Source organism: Pinus tabuliformis, chromosome 2_1 (genome assembly GCF_031772625.1).
Source record: "Pinus tabuliformis cultivar Carrire ecotype Pingquan chromosome 2_1, CPIR1, whole genome shotgun sequence".
NCBI classification, from domain to species: Eukaryota; Viridiplantae; Streptophyta; class Pinopsida; order Pinales; family Pinaceae; genus Pinus; species Pinus tabuliformis.
In genome coordinates, this window is record NC_142299.1 from 405,679,952 (window position 1) to 405,695,357 (window position 15,406).

The 15,406-nt window shown below is 39.8% G+C and overlaps 1 pseudogene; it reads left to right on the forward strand.

Moving 5' to 3' along the window:
- Positions 1-466: 466 nt before the first annotated feature.
- The window catches only part of LOC149200608 (transcriptional corepressor LEUNIG-like), a 29,114-nt pseudogene continuing 14,174 nt past the window's right edge, over positions 467-15,406 (forward strand).

Below are 15,406 nucleotides of genomic sequence, written 5' to 3' on the forward strand. Positions count from 1 at the left end.
TAATCTATATATTTGCCACTTTTAATTACAACTAATTTAAAAAATATATATATCTCTTAAAAAAAATATAATAATAACTTTAGTATTCTTTAACTTTTATTTATTTATTACAAAGAGAACCCATGATGTTAATATATATCAACCCCTCTCATATATATATATGATAATCACTAAATATTTCAGAGTTACACCATATTTTAATACATAATATATATTAATAATTTGATTATTTTATAATGGAGTGATTAAAAAGTTCAAAACGATGATCGAGTTGTAATGCTTTAACTTAAGAGACTACCATGACTTAGTATACTTTGATATTTCAAACCTCTGTTTATCAGCGATAGCACGAGCGTTGAAATCTGCTCTTCCCCAAACTTATATAAATAAGTTCCCAATATAGTCCACCTTCGCATCTAGTGAGAAAGAAAATAGGTTTGTCATTAATTGAGACTGCGCCTCCTTGATGGCGGAGTTGAATCCAAATCCAACGGCCAGAGATGATGAAGAGAAAGTATTGTTTAACGCCACCCTCCATAAGCATGAGCTCTTGCTGTTTGAGGATCTTCCGACCTACACATGCAGCGGATGCAAAGAATACGGAGCCAACAGGGGTTACAAGTGTAAGAATTTCACTCTTCACGAGGTTTGTGCCGCCCTTCCTATGCCATCCAACACTTGTTTCGCAGCAACGTGATCATCAAGTTTCGTGCCAAGATGTTTTTTAGATATCACTATTGTTGTTGGTGTACATGCGGCTAGTTAGTAATTAACCTAAGTTCAGCTCTAGTTATTGCATGTGATGTGTACTTGATATTAGTTAGTTAACTGTGCTTACACATGGTGTGTTTAGTTAACTCTAGTGCTTGCATCTGCATGTGCACATTAACATAACATAAAGCAGGCTTAGCTTAAGTTAGCTTTAATTATCTACAATTATTGCATGTACAACTAAGCTTAGCTTAGTTTCTTTATGTATTTATCTTGAAGCCAATATTGAGTAATCAAATTTATTATTGGTTACAATTTTCCATTTCAATTTTTTGCAAATTTTTGCATTATTCTTCAACTAGATCCATATTTGTGCTCTATTAATATTACATGGTATCAGAGCTACAGGGGCTTGGAGAAGGTGCATGAACAATATTTTGCAAGTTTGAAGATCAAAGGATTGGTAATTTTTCAGAAATTTGATTGGAGGGTCGAAATATTGGAGAGTTGCCACAATTGTTGCTACAACTACAAGTGAAAGAATGGAGTTCTCATCTTCATATATTCTTACTCCATATAACTACTTCCAATTGAAGGCAAAGACTTTGCTTCACCTCAGAGGGAAAGGCTTGTATCAGATAGTTATGAATACGGAAGCTTAACCAAATTCCGCCATTGAAAAATACAAATAGTTCAACATGATAGATGAGGCTTTTGGTCTTCTATTGTTGTCCATATCTCTAGCATTGCATCTGTGTGTGGACACATGCAGCACTCTGAATGAGGTATGGACAATCTTGGAGAATTTATTTGGAAAGTAGGGTGAGATGCGGGCTCATATTCTCGAAAATGAGATAAATTCCTTGATCCAAATAACTTTGAGAACATTCAAGATTTATTTATGAAATTAAAATATTTGTTTCTACAATTACATTATTGTAGGATTGATAAATCCAAACACGAAGGTCAATTGATCCTTTCTATTTTTTCCAAGTTAGGCCTTGAATATTTTGTTTTTGTTTCTACATTTCATATAGATTGACTTGCAACTGGAGATAAATGGAAAATGCCTAAACTTGGTGCATTTATTGAGTCTCTTATTCATGAGTAGGATAAATTCATCAAAATGGGTTCATTAAATTCTCCAAATTCACATGCACTTGACATGCATGAGAAATGAAGGTCCAAGTCAAAACTAAATCAACAATCCAAAGGCAAGGGAAAGGCAAGGGATCCAAATCCAAGAAAGGGAAAAATTCCAAAACCTCCATATGATTCTTCCAGATCCAAGCGTAAGAAGGGAAAGAAAGGAAACTCAAAGTGTGATTATTGTAATAGAGGTTATCATCCTAAATCCTCTTGCATGTAGAAGACTATTGTTTTAATGGCAAAGACTCTTCAACAAAATAACCTTGGTCATCACATTCCAGAAAGTGCCAAGAAGAAGACAATGGAAAAACCATAAAAAACAAGAGGTAATGGCCATTCTTTGATTTCCCTTCATTCTTGTCACACGGAATGAGTCGTTCTTGCGGGCAAGACTGACCTCCCTAGTACCTAATGATGCGACAATCGAACCAATCAAACTCTATCTTTCACTAAATATGCAATTTACAAATAAAAGAAAACAAGTGTTTTAGGCCTACCTTGGATCCTGTGCAAGTTTGTAGAAGCCAAGCTCCTTTGATCTAAATGAGCTCCTTTATGTAGAATCTGCAGACACAAACAAGAACACACATTAAATAGCACCTGAAAAGCCAATATAATAAAGCATATCCATCATAATGATCACGGAATTTATGAAACAAATCACATAAGACAATTTGTTGAGAAAAATGAGTTTGATTTTATTAACTTAAATCAAAGAAGAACTTTACAACCTATGCCTTGATGCTGTACAAGCTCCTCCCAGGGTCCAGCAAGAAGTTTCCTCTACTTTGACAAGTTCACTCTCTTCCCAATGAAGCCAAAAGATATGTGATCTCTCCTCTCAAGCTTAACTAGGAAGTCTCAATTCCACCAGCATTTACCCTTAAAATTGTTCAACTTCTAACCTCCTTAGCAACTAGCCCACTGCCTTAATTTATAGTGCAATGGAGGGAAGTTACTAGGTCCACCTTCAAAGGGATAACTCCTCTCATCAAGGGATTAGCTCCTTTAATATTGGGATGCATGAACCACCTAGGAGCGAACCATCCACGCCAAGAATCCTTCTAGAATCATCCAGAATCAACCACAAGTAAATTTTTTGAAGATAAACTTGCGCCTTTTTTACTTTTACAGGGGTCCGCACCCACCCCTTTAGAGACAGAGCGGGTAGGTCCGTAGGTAACATGAACAAGAGGTGCGGGATCGCAGGCAACAGTTAGAGAAAGTGCGGAACTAGAGATTTATTGATTTTTAAAGGACTTTCTCTCTTTTAAAAAGATTGACATGAAGAGCTGAGTTTTGGGACTTGCCAAGGAGGACAATATGGATGATGATGGACCCATACTGACTGCAAATAGTCATGGTGACAATATTTTGTGTAACAGATTGCCCCCTAAAGTGCGAAGTCTGTAGTAGATAAGGGTTTCATGTATCATCTAAGAAGAGTGAAGTACTTTATCATTTCGAGGATTATCTTGTGGAGAGCCAGGTTGGAACCTGTAAAAACATTCAATGCAAAATATATATATATGAGATCATATCATCGCTGAGGTAGGCATTCCCATACTCAGATCAAAACTAACTAGCAAACTAACTAGTGCTCTGATATAGGAACGATCTTGCAATACATCGTAAGCATAGACACATGTAGACACAGTATGGACGCAGCCATCTATTTATGAATAGTCTACAGTATAATGAATACAAAATTCCTCGCAGCCTAGATGGTGGAAACTAGATCCAGGGTCTTGATTTCTACTTCCCGAAATAGTACGATTCTATCCATTTGAATGAATGTGTCGAAGTCGAACATGGTAGAAACCACTTGATTATCGGTCAATGATGTAAACCGTTAACAAGTGTGAGAGAAACCACCATTAATGTCAATGGCTCTCAAAGTACTCAGTACAATCCATGAGATGTGAATAGATGTGTTGATGTCTAACATGTCACGGAGTCCTTTGATCGAAGGTCAATGATGCAACCTGTCGTCGAAGGCGAGAAACCTGCCATTGAGGCATGCAGATCCCAAGGTACTGACGATTTCTAGATCATCTTTCTAGATAATGAGCTGAAGTCGATAGAAAGCGATCCATCATAGGCAAGCCCACAACACGAAATCATAGATCAAGTTTGAAGAAATATTGTTGCAAGGACTGGCTCAGGGATGGTCAAGATGAATGATAGATATTTTGGAGATGAATGGCTTATTTGCACGAACCTCTTGAACACATAACGACACAGCAGATGGTTTGGTGACAATTGACCCAAAGTTAATACCCAGAAACCAGCTGAAGACTTTCAATTATGGTTTGATCAACTGTTAGGCAAAGGATTTCCCAACCCGGGTGAATGAAAAGTGTCATGTTCAAGAGTGGTTAAAAGGTCTTTTTTGAGACAAAGTATGACAAACAGGCTCATTTTTCTCTCTTTTCCCCCACCATTTCTGGCAAGTACCTCTTTATTTTTTAACAAGCTTGAGGAGGATAACATTTGCTTAATTATAAGCTCATCCTTCGGATGAGTCCAACTTAGTTTAAATTCGAACCTTAAGAAGGAGTGGTTCGTTCCTGTTTGTAATTGAATAGGTCCTTTACTGTTAAATTTTAACGAGTCCAGTATAGGAGAAACTCGGCGTTTTTCAATTTTAGGAAGTCTAAAAAACTTAAGGAAACTCCATGGTTGTCCTTTTTCGTAAATTTGTGTCTCCCAAGCCCGAAAAAGTATAAAATAATACTTGAGAGAACCGCTTGATCATTACGACCAAGGAGTATTTTTCATAATTAGTGTCTCTGATCTGAAAAAGTAAAAAAGCGATCAAGGACACATCGTTTTATTACCAATATCGAATTTGAAAATACAAAAATCCGACAATCTTTTCGTGTTTTTATGGTCAGAAAATGGCTGTAAGAGGACTATCTTTTTAGTTCCGTTTTAATGAGCTTAAAAAGCAAAACTCGACAATATTTTCATATTTTAGGAGTCAGAAAAGAGCTTAAAGGTGACTCTAATGATTTTTCGTCAAAAATGATCAACTTTAGCTGAAAAATCTATTATCCTACACAAAAGTCGAAACATTACTCATACCTATTTGAAATAGACAAAAATGCTTCAAAAATTACCTTTTCAAAGTGAAAAATAAACAAATTAGCAATTCATTTATCCAAAAAACTTATAAAAATGGCTTTCGTCAATTCATTTTTACCGTTTGACTTTTGAGGTGAGAAAAGAGGGCTTTTGGTCAGAAACTTCCTGTGAAGATTGCGGAAAATCTGACCGTTGAAATCGAATGTCGTCTCCTCTAGGTAATCCACATCATCCTACTCTTCAATTTCATCTGTTTCAATTTGATTTTTAGGGCTTTAGATTATTTTTTTGGGAGGTTTTAGGTTTAAAAACCCGCACGCGGGGGTCCGCAGGTGTAACACTGGGGACCCGCGGACCTCGACTTTTTCGCATATGGAAAAAATTCGGGGGTCCGCACCTGCCCTTAAGGCAGGGTGTAGACCCACGCACTGTCTCTAAAGGAGAGGGTGTGGACCCCGTGCAAAGGTTTTTAAAACCTAATAAACTCAAAATTCACCGACAAATTTTAATTCTATATATTCTAATCCGCCTTTTTACTAAATGTAGATTACACATCATGCTTGATTGGCGAGAACGAAAGCAGGAGGATGTGGATCTGGCCGTCATTAATCATCAACCTTCGATTGATGCGTTGAAAGCATGCAGCTTGTACAAATTCTGGGCCATACCTAGCATGAGGGCCTAGGTGGACTTCTTGCAGTGGCTGGTAGACAAATGGAACGTCCAGGATCAGTGCTTCTTTATAGGTGGTCACCAGCTCGAAATGGAGCTGAAAGACATTTACTTTCTAACTGGTTTGCCTAAGAGAGGTGAACATTTGACTCTATTCGGGACTAGGCCAGGTGGCCAGTCTGTCGATAGCCTCTGGCTAGAGTGCTGCAATGTCCAGACCAGAGACAAAGGGATAGATATCAAGACCATATCCCATCTTGAACTTATGGTTATTGCTTTTACAGTTACCAGGCTCTGCAGGAGCGCAGCACTACATGCGGCCACTAGATCCTAGATGCAGATGGCAGTGGATTGCTTTCGAGGCACCATCTTCAACTGGTGCGCGGCTGTGTTGGCTAATATAAAAGGCCAACTGACCAGAGCCAAGAATGGACAACTGAAGACCTTTGGATATGGTGCTTTAGTCGTGATCTTTGGTCTGGAGAGGGTCCCAATGTTAGTCTCGCAACATCTTACCGTTGAGGTTGGGCTTCCTCGAGAGCCCAAACTGATGCGATGGGTTGTAGTTATGGCCCGTCTTCTTGAGGAGGAGACGAAAGTTGTTCGATTTACTCCTGAGTACTTTCATTGGTTAGAGAACCAAATCTTTTCTATTCAGGACTTTCCTTATGTCGGGGTGGATTGTCAAGGTGACCCGGACATGGCTCTTCCACCAGGAGAGCAATGGGATGACTCAGGTAACATCATTTTTGACATTTTCTAATTTAATAAATTTTTTTTGTTTTTATTTTGTCCCAAAATTGATAACAAAAAGTTTCAAATTCAGATGTAGGTCCACGACAACCAGCCACTCTCCGGCCTTACGAGAGAAAACAACCAGTTGTAGTGGAACCAGCCCCACAGGACGAAGCCACAGAGACTTTGGCCGAGTTGGAGAGCCATCTAGAATGGCTGACAATGGACATTCCAGAGACCACTATAGATGACATTCCTCTCCAGCTGCAGTGCTATGTGATCGGGGTCCTAGGACCTTTTAGGAGGTTCCTTTGTAGGGTGGCCCGTACAGTGGTTTCATATCGTGATCATCACCAGTGATAGGATGATCGCTTATTGTAGACACATATGACATTTTTTGCTTTTTGTATTATCATTTTTGCTGATCATAAGGTGTTTTTCAACCTATGATCGAAGACGATGTATATTTGACACACTGCTATGGTATACTATATCATTAGTACCGGCTTATCTTGCAAAACATGTTATGGAATGTTTTTAAATTTACTTGTATGATTTATTGCAAATGTCTATTTAACATTCGAGAAGCAATTGCATCTGCTAATGTGTTTAAATATCTTGGAATATGCTGATATTCAATGTAATCAAACTCACGTTCCAAGAGACGAACTCTCAACAATAATCTCAATAATATTGGATTTCTAATGACATATACTCTATTAAGCTATAACACAACGAGTTCAGAATCTAACCTCACTATCAAACTCCGAATCCCAAATGAGATGGATTCGGATAATAACTCAATCACTGCACTATACTCTGCAATATTGTTTGTTGTTTGACCGAGGCTTACCCCATGCATAGATACCAACTCGTTAGAGGGCGAATAGATAACCCAAGCAGTGGAAGAAATGTTCCGTGTATTACGACAAGCATCATCAGTGAAACCAATGTATGTTTGGAGAGACGTTGACATCTGCAATATCAAGAGTAAAATCAAGATAAGCAGGAATGATGACAAAAGCATTCTCTAAGCTAAGCACACTTTTAATCTAAAACACACCAGCTATAAAGAAAACTAACCTAACTAAGATCTCCATACCCAAATTTACGCATAATATTTCTTCAAGTAAAGACCATTTCTGGGTTCACTTAAAGAGACCTTGTCAAAATCTACCAGTTCATAGGCCCCTTTTTCCAGCTTTCGCTTGACAACGTAAGGACCATGCCACATGGGTACGAATTTTCCAGCGCCTAATTTATCATTTTCTTGATTGTACAATAAAACTAGGTCTCCTTCCGAAAAATTTCAAGGGGTAACATTTCAATCATACTGAGCTTTAATACGTTTGGTGTGAGCTTCGATTGCTAATGCAACATCTCGTCGATGCTCATCTAGCTGAGATAATTATAACAAACGTCTCTCCTCTTCGGAGATGGCTAGAAGTAATTCGATGGCTATTTCCAATGACGGGATTTCGCATTCAATAGGTAACACAACTTCCAAACCATAAACTAGTTGGAAAGGAGTGAAACCGGTTGACGTTTTTACTGAGGTTCGATATGCCCAAAGCGCTGAAAATAGCATGTTATGCCAATTTGACCTATGAATCCCAATGATTTGTCAGATCATGATAACTAAAACTTTGTTGATGGCTTCAACCAGACCGTTAGCCTGTGGATAATATGGCATTGAGCTATCGTGACGCAAGCCAAGTTGATCTGTAAGTTCAGTCATCATAACATTTCGAAAATGACGCCCATGATCAGTGATAATTGCTTGTGGAACACCAAACTTAGCAATTATATGATTGAACATGAAAATCGCAGCAGTTTTACCGTCTGCCTCAAATGTAGGCATCGCCTCGGCCTACTTGGTAAAATAATCTACCGCAAGGATAATGTACGCATGCCCCCCCGCCGAGTGAGAATTTCGTGTAATAAAATCGACACCCCATTTTGCAAAAGGACTGACGACAATTATAGGGTGGAGAGGAGCATGTGGGGCGCACATCTTTCGATCAAATATTTGGCAGTTGTGGCATTTTCGGACCGCGTTAATACAATCTTTAAACAAAGTTGGCCAAAAATAGCTAGTGCAAAATATCTTTTGGGCCGTGGCAAACCCAGACATATGACCGCCACACGCTCCAGAGTGGCAATCATTTAGAACCCTTTCAGCTTCCTCATGAGTTAAGCAACATAGGAAAACAGAGTCCGCCCCACGACGATAAAGTGTGTCTCCAATAATTTTGAATTGTTGGGACTGGAATTGTATTTTTCAATGCTCCGATCTTGAAATTTCAGGCCGAAAGGATTGGGTTTGGAGATAAACTATGATATCCCCATACCATGGATCTAAAGTGCTAATTAGAAACAAAGATTCATCCGCAATGGGTTCCTCTGCCACTATTTCTGTCTCAGCACGCGGGAAGTCACACATCAACTCTACAAAAACTAAAGATTTCTTTGACTTAGACTTTTCAAATTCCAAGTCAAACTCGTGTAGGATGACAATCCATTTGGAGTGCTTTCCCCCTAGCAATTGTTTAGTTAGAATATAGATCATAGGGTTGCAATCGGAAATTACTGTAGTTTTGCGTAGTAAAATGTAATGACGAAAACGCTGGACAGCTTGAACAGCTGCCAGAGCCAATTTCTCCACATGTGAGTATTTTAGCTCAGTGGGATTTAAAGTCCGACTGAGGTAATATATCAGTGTTCACTATCGAATTCATCTTCCTGAACTAGGACCATCTTGATGGTGGAATGCGAAGCGGCGAGATATAAGAAGTAGTCCTGGTTGTAGTTGGGCGGATGCAACAGCGGTGCATGGGTTAACGCGTGTTTTAAAGCATCAAAAGGTTTGTTAGCTATCTCATCCCAAAAGAATGATGTATTCTGTTTCAACAGCCGGGTAAAACCCTTAGTGATCTCGGTGTAGTTAGGAATGAATCGGCGTAAAAAGTTTGCTTTCCCCTGCAAACTTTGGAGTTGGCGAAGACTCGAAGGAGAAGGCAATTTGATAATAGCTTCAACCTTTGAGGGATCGACGTGAATGCCGGCTTTCGAAACAACAAACCCAAGTAACCGACCCGATATTATACAGAAAACACACTTATGTGGATTCAACCTAATCCGATAATGCCTACACCTCATAAAGGTTGCTCATAAATGGATGAGATGATCAACTTGATGTAATGAATGAGCAGGTGAATCATCGAGATAGGGTTGCACAATGTATTTGATGTCATGAAACGCGTAAGACATGGCCCTTTGAAAAGTTGCCCCGGTGTTCTTGAGCCCAAAAGGTAATTTGCAATAAGAAAATGTCCCCCATGGACAGATGAAAGCCGTTTTTGGTTGATCAGTAGGTAGAATATTTATTTGATTGTATTCGAAAAAACCATCCATGAAGGAAAATAATTCACTGCCGGTACAATTATCAATGATTTGATCGATATAGGGTGTTGGGTAATTGTCTTTTGGATAGGCTTGATTAATATCCCTATAATCGATACATATTCTTATTGTTCCTTGTTTTTTGTTAACAGGAACAATATTCGATACCCAGTCCGTTAATGGAATTGGATAAATGAACCCTGCTTTGAGTAATTTTTCAACTTCTGCTTTAATGGCAGCAGCTTTTCATGGGTGGATATGATGCAAACGTTGCCGGACGGGTTTAGCATCCGGGTAAGTTTTGATCTCATGAACAACAATTGCTGGGTCAATTCTTGGCATTTCCTCATATGACAAGGCAAACACGTCACGAAATTCTTGAAATAGGGCCTTGTATGTTTGAATTTCATCTTCTGTACAAGAGGCACCTATATGAACGTTTTCAACAATTCCAAGTTTAACCGAAATGTCAATAGGATTGGTTCGAGAAATGTTTCCCAAATTTAACTCAGAATCAGGATTTTTCATTGGACTCTGAGGTTCCTTGACATAATCGGTCGAAAAAATAGATGAAAAATCATTTTCAAAATGATCGATCTCAGGTAAAAACGAAGATCTATGATGAAGATCTTCCCATTGTAAATCATCAACGCATAGGATTTCACAAATTTTCTCATCAGTGTGAACAGGTTCGGAAAATGCTATTGACTCTGAGTTCGATGTTGAAAGTGATTCGTCATGGACCACATTCATTAAGTCAATTTTGGTCGAAGAAGGGTCAAAAAATGACTGTACGGCTTGATAAGAAACTTCGTATGGACTCAAAGGCATACCATCACCGAATGAATCTATCTCAGATTCAGAGGGTACGATCCAAGGATCGTCATAAACAATAGTGTCGATGAAACCATATGAATAGTTGCTATAGAAGACGATATATTTGGAGGAGGAAAGGAAAAAGTTCCCAGTAAACCGGAATCTTTAATGAGTCCTACTCCAACATCCTTATAAGGGATGGTTGTTTTTCCGACATGTTGAATACTTTCAGAAGAGGTTGGATCGGATGAAAAGTAACTCAGCTGATCTATAGTTACGATCTTTCCATTATGACGGAACTTTACAAGCCGGAAGACCGATGAAACAACAGCCGTCATAGCATAAGACCAACTACGACCCAAGAGAAGGTTGTAATCCAGAGGGGCATCGACCACTTCCACATCTAGATTAACAGTTTTGCCTTCAACCCCTATAGGCAAATCCTGTAGAATGCCAAAAGGATGGAACCCACGGCCATCAAAGGCCTTTAGAATCATCGGGGATTAATTAAGTGTAGGAGAGCCAAGCGTTCTCCAACACTGGATCGACATAATACACGTTGAGGCTCCCTCATCAATCACAGTCCTATAGCAGGGCCTGTTTTTTACTAACACCGGAATCTGGAAAGCCATTTGATGAGGCAAGCGAGGTGTACTATTTTCTAGATCAAAAATTATAAGGTTCGAGTCCTGAACGTCAACAACTCTTATAGCCGACAATAGCAATTTACGCTGTGCTGGACATGATTGCAGCACTTCCAAAGCCGACATTGTTGAAGGTGAAACAACTAAATCTTCAACAATGTTATAGTTCTGAGCCGCTCTCGCATGAGGATTGAAAGCTGACTTTCGAAGTATACCCTTGGCGGGCGGTTTGATTACTAAGTTTGGGTTAGGTTTCTTGATTTGTAGTGGATCGGAACCGGGAGTTGAAGTTGATGGATTTGAATTAGAAGATTCTGCTTCCTTACCACCAACAGGACTTTTACTTCCATAATCTTACGATCGAGTCGCAATCCTAACATGGGACATCATCATTATGGGTTCTTCAGAGGCATTCGAGGAAGAACCTATCATCTTACTGTCTTGACTAGGAAAAGGATCCTTCAAAACAGCAGGCGTTTGGGAACCTTTGACGATTTTCGCAACCTCAGCTCGATGAGGGCAGTCTCTTGTAAAATGATCTTCTTCACAAATGAGACAAGGATAACGAGGTTTGCGTTTCTCATCAGTAGATTTCGCTTTTTCTGGTTTCTCTTTTGAATTTTTATCTGCTTTATTTTTCTTCTTCCCTTTCTTTTTGCCACCAGCTTTTGATTTGGCTGTAGATGAATTTACAACATGAATATCGGTGGAAATTTCTGTGGAAGAATCTCCTGTCGGGGAATCTGGTGAGGTTATGATAGGAGAAGAATTCTTGGAAGATTTCTTCTTACTTTTAGTATTAACCGTACCAATCATGCCATCAGTAGCATGAGATCCTGAAGGAGCTGTAGCTATTTGATTTTGTTTGGGAAGATTAGGGATTTTCTCGTGCAACGTACCCGACTGCATATAAACTAGGTCAAGCTATTGGGCTTGAGAAATTACTTGCTCTTCAATAACTACTCTCACCTTAGCTACATCCTCAGTAATTTTCGGTAATAACGATTTGACAAACCATTCAGCTAAGATTTGATCCGGGATAAAAACTTTCACTAAACGTCGTCAACGTCTCCATTCATGACTGTGATCTGAAATGTAAGTGGACGTTGACTATTTTAATGAAGTTAATAACTCCGTGCCCTTGTCATACCTGACTGGCAACTGAAAATGAGTTAAAAACGAAGTAGCTAATTGACTAAAGTTATAAAAAGCGGCTCGCGGTAACTCAATGTACCACTTGGCCGCAAGACCAATTAGAGTGCGTTGAAAAAGCCTTAAACGGATTGAATCATCTAAAATGGAGTTAGAGGCACACCAGAGGTGATAAGTCATCACATGGTTTCACGGGTCCTCTCCTGATTTGCCTTCAAACTTGGGAATATCACTAGGAAACTTATTCGGCATTGGCAGCCAAAACAGAAGATAGTTAATTGGATCGTTCGTAAGGCGCGACGAGTCAGGCAAGTCCAAAGTTGCGATAAATGGTAACTGACGATTAGGGTCCCTAAAACTCTGGGTCATTAGAGCAGCCCCAGGAGGAGGATATCCAGGATAGCTAGGAATTGGAATTGCATTTGGGATATTATATCCTCCCAGGAAAGCAGGATTAATCGGATCGTACTGGGGTTGTTGAGGTTGTTGATATGTATATCCAGGGTATGGTTGATACTGATAGACTAGCTATTGCACAGCAAGACCGAATTGGTACTGTCCCTGGTACGGTTGATAAGTAAATTGAGGTTGACTTGTGACAACCGTACTTGGACCAGGTTATCCTACAGGTATTTGAACCAAAGTCTGAATTGTGGGTCCAGACTGAGGTAAATATACTTGAGGAATTGATACAGGAACAGTAGAAAACGGGGTTGTAGATACTCCAGAAGTAGGTGGGGTAGATGGAACAGATGTTGCAGCAGTTGCAGCAGCCGTTTGAGGCGGAGTTCGAGGTGAACTAGGCCCAAGCTGAGAAACCACAGAAGGTGCAGAAGTTTGAACACTAGACTGGACAGGTTGCTAGACTGAACCAGATACTAAGGGTTGTCCAGTTTGAGATGACAACTGCACATCCGATTGCAAGACCTGTTGGGATTGTGATGGATCCCACATTAATTTCATTTCGGGGTATTGACCTATAGCAGTTTGAACATATTGAGGACCATAACCGGGTTGAGGGTAGGGTTGATAATTCAAAGGTACATTTCCAGTTCCTTGAACAAATGATTGACCGGAAGGTGGTTGGAAACCTTGGGTTGGGTAGTGACCTTGGGGTTGATAACCCTGAGGCACATACTGATACTGAGGTGTACCTTGAGGTACATATTGATACTGGGGTTGACCTTGAGGTACATACTGAGTCTGGGGTTGACCTTGAGGAATGTACTGTCCCGTAGGTATGTACTATCCTTGAGGTTGCCCCCCAGGCGGTAATTGGGTACCTTGAGGTTGCCCCCAAGGCGATAATTGAGGACCTTGAGGCTGCTCCCCAGGCGGTAACTGGCCACCTTAAGGTTGCGGATTAGGAATAGTACCTGACATCATAAGAATATCTTCTACACTCAATGGTTTAGTTTTGTTACTACCAGTTAATAAACCTTGTTCAATAGGTTGAGGAGATGCTCCCAAAAAAGTACCGGTAAGTGACTGATACCTAGAGGGAAAAGAAGGACCGCCATATAAAAAGGTTTCTGGAGATTGAGAAAACATGGACGACTGTCTCGACATATTTAACGGAAGATAATAACCCCTAGGTGTTGGGTGAAAAGGAATACAAGGTGGTGAAAAACTTAGTCCTGGGTTTTCCAAAAAATTGGTCAATGAAAGATACGAAGCGTCCCTCCTAGGTGGACTGTAAAAGATCGATTCACGCTCCCTAAGTTCTATAACTGGTTGATTTTCAGGGATAGGGATACCTTCTTCTTCTGGAGTAGCAATTTCTTCGATAGCAATAAGTCCAGAAGGAAGATTTTGGGTAATAACTCTTTCTACCCTGGGTGAACCAGGACCACTGGAAGTTGGAGAGGCTAACCTCGATGTTGGAGTAGCAGGAGGTTCAGGTTTAGGTTTAGATATTTCAGGTTCCTCAGCTAAATCACTAGTAGATGAAAAACTACCAGTAACTTCGAAAAATGAAATAGACTGCGGATTATAATTTGCTACTAAAGCTTGGTAATCAGGATGTACAACCAAAGAAGACTCTGCTTCTTTAGGTGACCCTATTCTACTATCAGTAGGAGTTACAAGGGCTCATAGCCCTTCAAGCTGGCTCGGTGAAAACTCAGGAGGTTGGCCCCGAAGTCTATGGGACTTCCTTGGTAATTCAGCCACGATTAAAAATTTTAACTACTTCAAACGCAAACAAAGAAAAATCTCGATGAAAACCACCTAAAGTCTCTAAAGAACCAAACAATTTTGAATCACACGCCTAAAGAATCTAGGAAGTCAAACCACACACAAACAGTAACTTTCCGTACCAAAAACACTAGTTGGTGATGAAATCCAATGTCGTAGAATTCGATACAGAAATGGCAGTTGGAACAGTTACCCCGACAACTTGCTTAATGAATAGACTGGTACAAGTTCCTCCACTAAACCGTCTCGAGTGAAGAGAACCCCCCAGAAAATCCAAGTGAGTCTAGCTGACGTCTGCTCCAGGTACAGTGGGATCTTCCCTCCACCGTCACCTTAGGAAAGAATCCTATAGAATATGGTCTCTATGCTCACCAACGGAAACAAATATGACTGGGGGAACAATCTACGATCCGATACGCACGCAAGGGCAAAGTAACCAGCTCAATCCCCTTGAAGGCTCCTTGACATAATCCAAGGTTTACCAACAAGTGACCCTAGGCTCCTCGACAATGGTTAATCCGAGGTTTACCATTTTTAATATGTGAATATCTGGCGTCGTTCCCAATGAGGAAGGATTGATTACCTCACTAGTTCAAACACGATATCGTGCTTCTCCTTTAAGAGGAGCTTTCCCAGAGCATAGATTTAACAATTGGATTTAATCTCCTACCATAGGATACAGCTACTTGCTTGTTTTACTGTCTTGGAGTGTTAACTAAAACCTATTCCAAGACACTAGCCTAAGCTAGATTGGTGGAAAGAGCCCTAAAAATAAAAAGATTACTAGATAGATTTTACTTTAAGCATTATTTTTATTGGTTTGTCTTTAAGTCAAGAGGTGC